General features: G+C 34.9%; 1 protein-coding gene across 2 annotated transcripts in view; it reads right to left on the minus strand.

Annotated features, from left to right (window-relative positions):
• Positions 1–8,348, minus strand: part of LOC145690456 (NFX1-type zinc finger-containing protein 1-like) — a 157,774-nt gene extending 149,426 nt beyond the window's left edge. For both annotated transcript variants that reach the window (XM_081765364.1, XM_081765362.1), the window contains exon 1: positions 8,121–8,348. The gene's annotated coding sequence lies outside the window, so the exon portion shown is untranslated. The remainder of the gene's footprint in view (positions 1–8,120) is intronic.
• Positions 8,349–8,916: the final 568 nt, after the last annotated feature.

The raw sequence follows: 8,916 nt of genomic DNA on the forward strand, positions 1-8,916 counted from the left end.
TTAATTAACTTGAAGATAATAAAAAACAAAAACATTCGGGACATGTATAAAGGGAGCAATGAATTTAAGAAAGCATATCAACCTTGTGGTTATATATAAAGCCACCTCGTGGAAATAAAGCCAACGGAACAGTTCTCACTGATAAGGATAGCATCTTAAACACATGGAAAGATTTCTTTGTCGATTTGCTTAACATATAGCCAAAAACTAATGTTTGTGGAGAAAGTGAAATGCACACAACATAATCGTATACTACAGAACCTAACCAGACAGAAATAGAAATCGCTATTAGACAGCTAAAGAAACACACCTCTCCGGGTGTAGACGAAATTCTGGCTGACTTAATTTTAGCTGGAGTGGAAAAATTGCACAGCAAGATACACAAACTCATTCTCCTTATCTGGAACAAGAAGGAATTACCACAAAAGTGAAAAGAATCAACCATTGTTCCAGTTCAGAAGAAAAGCAACAAAACTGATTGTAATAATTATTGTGGCATTTCTCTTCCGTCAACATTAAATAAATCCTCTTAAACATTCTATTAGAAAGACTGACTCCATACGCAGATGAAATTATAGGAGATTATCAGAGCGGATTTAGGTAAAATCGATCAACTATGGACCAGATATTTACCATTCGACTACTACTTGAAAAGAAATGGGAATACAATATCCTGGCATATCAGTTATTGACTTTAGACTCGGGTAGGAGGGAAACATTGAACAACATGCTTACAGAACTTAGAATGCCGAAAAAGTTAGATTATTTAAGGTATGTTTAAATGAATCCCAAAGTAAAGTTCGAATAGAGAAATTCCCGTTCACGAGCTTTCACGTTGAGAATGGCTCAAAACAAGGAGATGCGTTGTTGCCATTATTATTTAACTTTGTTTTGGAGAACACTATAAGAAAAATCAAAGACAGCAATCATGTCCTAGAGCTGAATTGTATTTAACAGGTTGTGGTGTACGCTGATGTAAATTTTATAGGGGATGTTAGAACAATAGAAAGGAATGCAGAAATCTTAATTAACGCTTGCAGGGATATGGGCTTAGAAGTAAATGTAGAGAAAACTAAACACATGGAAGTTTGTCGGGATCGTAATACTGCATTTTATGGATGCGTTAAAATACCAGATAATGTTTACTTTCGACAAAGTGGATACTTTCAAATATCTAGAATCATTATTAACAGTCCAAAAACATAATCACTAAGAAATTTGATGTCAACTGAAAGCAGGGATTTCGTGTTATTATTCAGTTAAAAATCTTTTGTTGTCGCGAATTCTGTTGAGGAATTTGCAGCTTAAAATATAAAACGATAATCATGCCTGTTGTGCTGCAAGGTTACGAAACATGGGCACTCGGAGGGAAAATCGCAGACAAAGTATTTGAAAACAAGATTCGTACTCCAAGAGGAACGGGAATGAGGAATGGCGGAAACTTCATAAGAAGGAAGTGCATAATTTATACGTTTACCAAACATTGTTAGGGACATAAAGTCTAGAGGCTCAAATGGGCAGGTCATGTAGCTAGAATGGAAGAAATCAGAAACGCTTTCAAAGTTCTGACTGTAAATTCAAATAGGAAAACAACCATAAGGAAGACCGAGGCGCAGACGGGAGGATAACATTAAAATGGTTCTCGCAGAGACTGGAATATAAAGTAGAAACTGAGTCCAGTTGGCTAAGGACAGAAATCAATGGAGAGCTTTTGTAAACGTGGCACTGAACTTCCAGTGTCCATAAACAAGACCTACATTAAGTTATTGATATATTTATCTTTTTTTTATTTGACAGAAATTCTGTTAACAGGAACGAAAAGTTTTTCTCTAGTAACAAGGATTTCGATTCGAGGTTTTCACAAATTAGCTATTTACATTAATACTAAAACAAATTTGGTGGTGATTTTGATATAAAATGACACCCATACTTTCTTTCAAAGTCTGTATATAAGATTTTATACATATATACCCGTTTGTATGAGCGCCCTCATTAGTATCCCAGCACGGGCCTGCTGTCATAGCGTCCTCTTTTAATATAGTTCGACTCTTTAGAATACTCCTCTTTAAATTCATACACTCCTAGGCATCAGTCGTTCTTTCAGAAAAAATGTTCCGGGAGGCACACTTAGTATTCCGGGGGTGGGGGGGGGCAATGCTGGTACTATTGTATTTATTATTATATTATAGACGTATTATTTTGGTCTCCTTCGGGAGGGGCATTCTTAGAGCTCCGGGGAGCAGTGCCCCCCCCCCCCCGAAAACATGTCTGGAAGAAACACTAAACAATTCGTTTAGACAATAAAAACAACCGCAACACGTCCTATTTGATTTGAAGCTTGACTCCCTTTGACCGAAGATAATATCTACGGAAAGATAGGCAACTACAATATTAAACTCGTGTATTGAGTTTTCGGCTGGAGCAATCAAATCTGTCACCGGTAGAATTTATAAGAAACTACTCCCAGCATCGGATTCAAACTCCCTTTATTTGTCTTTTCTTACTTTTAAACATTATTTCACTTACATATATATATATATATATATATATATATATATATATATATATATATATATATATATATATATATTTTTTTTTTTTTTTTTTTTTTTTTTTTTTTTTAGTTTCACTTTTATAGTTCTATTACCTTTGTTCCCCTTTGGTAAATGAAAGTACGTTACATCTTAGTCAAATCACCAAAACATTGTACTTTACTGATAACAAAATCTCAATCTTCCGCCGCCCAAAACAGCAAAATCAGGTTGCATTTATTTTTCATAAGACTTTCAGCCCCTCGCACCATTCTGTCGTCTGCGAAGTGGGAGTCTTGGAAACAGTACAGCCACCACACACCCCATCGCAAACGTCGTAATGACGTTACTCAGTAATTAGATATATCATATAGGTAATATAATCACATAGCTTAGAAAATAATATGAATTAGGACATTTTAGCGATTGGTAAGGTTTTTTGTACCCAATGTAAATACGGGACGGTTGATCACCCTATACCCCCTCCCACACACACAAAGGAAAAAGAGTTACATTACAAAGGGAACGAAATCTTCTCTGATAATTATAAATGTACAAATCAGTATTTTTAAATACCATAATCTGTATCAAAGAGATCACAAAGGCTTCATTTTACAAAAAGGAATTACTGAATATCTGCCTCTTATTTTCTCAACAATGCAACTGGATAATTACATACCAGAGGTCCGCACGGGTCTGAAATTTTAGCCCGAGCCCGACCCGTGAATTTACAATTTGAGGCCCGACCCGAGTCCGATATATGTTTTAGCATTTAGAACCGAGCCCGGACCGAGCACTTGTGACAATCAAATGAGCCCAAAATAAGCCCGAGTTACAGAAAATTAATTAACGCAAAATTGAATTTTTATTTATAGCAATTTGAGATTTAAATTGGAGATGTGCTTTAAAAGTTCTTCAGAAAGAACGGTGCAATATATATCGTTGTACAGTATATTTACAAAGTTAGGCCCAAAAAGGGCCGAGAAATATGGTTGTATATTTAAAAATTTACTGTCCGAGCCCGTGCAGACCTCTATTACATACACAAAAACGTAAAATAATTGCATTAAAGGTTATTGCGAAACTTTTGAATCTTCTTGCGTACCTAATGGAATAGGTGACGTACAGTATAGTACTAGTATAGCATGATACAAATATTCTTTGACTGTAAAATGTATTGTAAGAAAGCAAATTGGCAACTGAAAATAAGATTAGATAAAATAGCAACATTTCAGTCCACCCACAATGGAAAATTTATTTTCCATTGTCGCGAGCCTATTTGGAGTCCCGAGTTGGAAACCCTGTAACTCGAAAACGAAGCGGAATTCGACTCATAGGAACTTTTCTACTTGATTTGATGTCAGGATTCATCTCTCAAAATTTTCATACTGTTTTTCAAATCGCCTTGTGTATGGGACCTAAATGCCCATAGGAAATATTTACATTCCAAGTACAAAAATTGAAATTTCAGTAAATAATTGCTAACGTTAGGGGCTGTATCCGCTTGAACGGTTAACGGATATTAAATGCTTAGGTACTTCTCCAATAGTTGTAAGAAACTCAGATTTTTAAAATGGTGGCCAAACAGGGACTTTGAGAAAATGGTGGCCAAACATAGCGTCTTTATGAAATTTTCAGCTTTTCATCATAGTATAACGTACGTTGTAATAATCAGAAACATAAGTCCGTCAAATTTTCAAGAGACCTTATCGAGTAGGTTTCGATGCTAGAAGCAGATGGTTGATATGTCTCGTGAGGACAGAAATATAAATGCTTGAAGTTAGCAAAAATTTCACCAAAGTTGTCAACATTGCGAGTGAATTGCGCGATTTCTATTGGACCAACAGACAAATTTTTCCCTTCCACCGAAACACACTACTTTATATTCTTCCTACTATTGCGATGATGTTACTAAGTACACTCGTTTTTCTACAATAAAACTTTTAATTTGACATGTTTTTCAGTTTTCCGAGTAATCCGAGAGGAGGGCAGCCATTTTGGAAGGCTGTATATCGAAGGAGATTTTTTTTTTTTTCAGCAAAAGAAATAATACGGGTCTAATAATCTTGTATGTAGTTTCTCATGTTAAAGAATAAACGAAATCTGAGACAGTCGTGCGGACCACCCTGCACGATTTGAAATGGAATCATTCTACCTGAAAAGGAGAATTATTACTGTCTGTGAACAAACATCACCAACTATGCTTCGCAGGGTGCTAAGCACAGGGTCACACGGTTAAGGATGTGCATAGAACAAAACGGTGGGCATGCTGAACATGTCATGTGATTGTAATTGTCTCATGTGTGTTAGCTCTCTCTTTTCCTGGTTATAAAAGAATATGTAATGTGAGATGTTACAAAGCTTGCTTTTTCCTTTATCCTTCAATTCGAAACTTCGCACAGCACATTTCACAGCTTTTCACACATAACATATCCTAAATATATTCACAACTTCAAAACAGTTGTAGGGTTTGGTAAAATAACCCTACCATTGTGTTTCTCTTCGAACGAGGATGTTGTTTAATATGTCACACGACCATGTTGCCATTTAAAATAAACAAGTTGATTCCAAGATGGCGGAGAACAACCTCAAACATGTCATAATGTTTCCCCCTTGCACCACCATTGATCCCAATTGGCTTCGGATCGACTGCATTTACAGTTTCTCAAATATTTAGCCCGGTCCAGATTTTGTATTTCACTTAACAAATTATCTTTCATTTACTTTGGACATTTGTACAAGAAGTTGTGGGATTTTAGTATGTCATTTAAATAATCGTTATCAACATCTATGTCAAATTTTAACTTGTTAATAATTACATCCTAAGTTCAATAAAATTTTAAATCAGCTTGACGATAGTTTTCGGAATTTTATATTTCTAGAAGTATGCGTTTTATGAAAAATTGTTTCTCTTTAAAAAATAGTGTGTTATTTATGTTCTATAAAACGACACTACGATTTCTCTTTATGTTCAACTATAACGAATATATTGCTATTTTTATCTGGGTATTGTTCATTTGACACTTCCGGCGGCCATTTTCCAATATGGCGGCGAAGGTCACCTGGGATTTCAGGGGACTTTTAGTATGTTGTTTAGAACATCATTCACAACATCTGTGCCAACTTTCAGCTTGTTACTAATTTGTTCCTTACGTTTTGCTAATTTGACTGCACTAATTTATAGTACGCTTGACTATTGATACTGCGCGCTACGTTACGGTGTTCAGTTATAATATTTGGATCTTAGATGGACTATTTTGTTTTTCTACACATCAGATCATTCCAGATATAACCACCAATAATGAAATAAAAATGTCTGTTTTACTGCTTAGGTACTTCCTATTGATGCAAGGAATGAAAAGTGTCTCGATTTGGAAGTCTTATCAATTACTAAAATGTCCTAGTTTCGTTCGAATAGCATAAGTAACCCGAGCTATAAAGAATGAGGTCTACATTTTAAAAGGGGAATTTCTACCAACCACTCTACTGCGTTCGGTGGACGGGTCAATTATGGCTGTTGGAAGGAAGAGAAAGTATTTGCTCCCTCACCCCCAAAACTAAGCCTGAAATGATTACGAGGCGCTGTGGTTTTTGCCCGACAGGCTACTTCATTAATTTCATGGTTTTAGCCTGAAAGAAGAGTGTTGTTGCGGCCTTCGTGCGAAATGTACTGGTCTTGACTAAGTTCAATCACAGGAATTGAATCACTTTACAAAATAAATCACAGCTGAATGAAAATTACATTTTCTAATACACATTAATCTGTACTGCATTTATACCTTGCAAAATTAATTGGGACCTAGGGTTAATGTTTGAAGTTAAACTATCGCAGTAACATATGTAATAATAATAATAATAATAATAATAATAATAATAATAATAATAATAAAGTAAATTCTGAATACAAACTACTATGCTATTTAATACTAAGGAACTTTATTATTACTAAGTACTATAAACTTGATTATTATTATTACTGTTATTATTTGATTTCCTTAACAGTATTCCGATAACAAATTGCCAATAGTTGCCGGAAGTGGAAATATTCTTTTTTCTTCACTAGTAAATAACCTAGATAATTGTAAATAAGAATAATGGAATTAGCCATCGAACAACTTGCTAATATTAGAGTTTGATACAAAATCACTCACTTTGATCACAACTGCACATTATTATGAGCAATTTTACGGAATACATATGTCAGACCTAGTTCGGAATGTGCACCAATTTCCCATACCTAAATTAAAATTACATAGAATAACAACAGACATGCACCTACCTTTGCATAGACAGTACATTTTAATAATTTTATATTCTTTTACTTTTTGTCAACAAAAAGGGTCACATGTTCATCTAGTAATGTTCAAAGCCAAAAAAAAAAAAAAAAAAACTGTTACAGCTACTAATTTTCAGGCCTGAAAAAACCGGAAAATTTTAGTTTGTTCGGAAAACTAAAAACACTGTTTTAGATTTTTTTTTTTTTCGCGATAAATATTATGTATCAGGCACGTTTTATTATGCGTAACCAAGAACTACTTCCCCGGACCAAACGTAATACCTTTGTGCATACAACTATTTCAATTTAAGCCCTTGTACACAGAACCTATCAACATATGACTGATTTTCTTTAAAATTTCATTTAAGATTTCCTGACAAAAAATATTATTTATTATTCGTAACTAAAGAAGGTATATCTAAAAATATAAGTAATGCATTTGGTTCACGTTCATTACAGAAATCTCCCTTTGCACTTTTGTCGTAAATGTCATATTGATTTCAAACGGAACAAAATCACTCCATATAAGTGTCAAATCTCTTATTAAAAAAAAAAAAAAAAAATTCTTGGTATGATTCTTTAAATGTGTATAAAAAAAAGTTCATAGCAATCTGGACCACCAAGATTTGGAAAATTTACGAATGGAATTATTAATTCACAGAATAACTTAAATATTTAAGATTTTATAGTTCTATTGCATTTGTAATTAAACTGGTACGATGGAAATGACGTATAGAAGATTAATTGATTCATTACCCTGTAACCCTCCAGAGAAGCACTGAACACAGTACAGAAACTTGTATAACAAAATTCCATGAATTTATTCTACTACAAGTCATAATGACAAGGTTCTAGAACAGAGGTCCCCCTTCCCATTTAGCTGTAATAAAGACAGAAAACAACGTGCCCTGCGGGGCTCTAACCCGCCTTCACTCGCTAACGCTCGCTCGGCAATACTATGTGAATTATATATTAAACTTTGGTACAGAATGGAACCAACCTAGCTACTAACCTATACGGGGGGACCCAGGCCGGCAGCCAGCTCAAAAATGTAGGGGGCGGCCCCCCTAGACCCCCCTGGGTACGGGCCTATGGGGACCTGTGTTCTAGAACCTTCTCAGTCATAATAACTAAACCTGAAGGGAATAGGCCTACAAGTATAATTTTTAAATCATTAGGAGACGAATGCGCACATGAAATGCTATATTTATAATAATTATATCGTTGTAACCAGATTCTCTCTGCAGACAAATGAATAAATGAGCATATTATAAAATTACGAATTAGGAACAGCTGGAATAAGTAAAACTTACCTTATTTCAGATGAATAACAAACTGTATAAATGTTCACATTTTATATTTCCTTATTTGGATAACTGCTAATTCAACATTATAACATATTTGCACAATCAACGCAACACAGCGATAACACTTTTGGTATGTTAGAAACCAAACATTCACTATATTTCAAGTCTTCAAGTTTTCATTGAACTGCACTGCAATAAAACTAAGTACTGTTTTCCGCTGCTAGCGGATCTCCGAGTGCATAGTCAGCTGACTCACACGACATAACCAATGTTGCCAACTAGAAGATTCGCTTAAATATGAATGTAGTAAACTAAATTTTTGATCATTATGTAACTGAACAAGATTTTTTTTTCTTTTATCATAAGTGTGCCCCGAACTTTCAGGTTAGAACAGGCAAAACTCCTGTACTAGATGATTAGTTACCCTTTTTGTTGACAATAAATAAAAGAATATAAAATTATTAAAATGTTAGGATTTTTAAAACCGTATACGTAAAGATTGCGGTGCCAAAACATTTGAGGGTAATGTTTTAAAAATGTTAAACATTAGTCCTTGCCGGGAGGCCATGCTTCTCTCTTCAATGTGTACATGCTATACAGGCTACCCTTTTATATAATTAATAGCCAGGCAAGGACTCTGCGGGAGCTCGGTTTTCCTGAAGATCGATAGTTTTAATTAAGAAAGAATCAATGACAGCTCTTGAGGGAAATCAAATCGCTTTTTTAACGAAAGCACTGGCGAAGATCCTGGGGGGATGAGGGGGACATGTACCTCAATCTTGGAACTGGGAAGACTGTTCCC

Source organism: Thermobia domestica, chromosome 1 (assembly GCF_964235325.1).
Source record: "Thermobia domestica chromosome 1, izTheDome1.hap1.1, whole genome shotgun sequence".
NCBI classification, from domain to species: Eukaryota; Metazoa; Arthropoda; class Insecta; order Zygentoma; family Lepismatidae; genus Thermobia; species Thermobia domestica.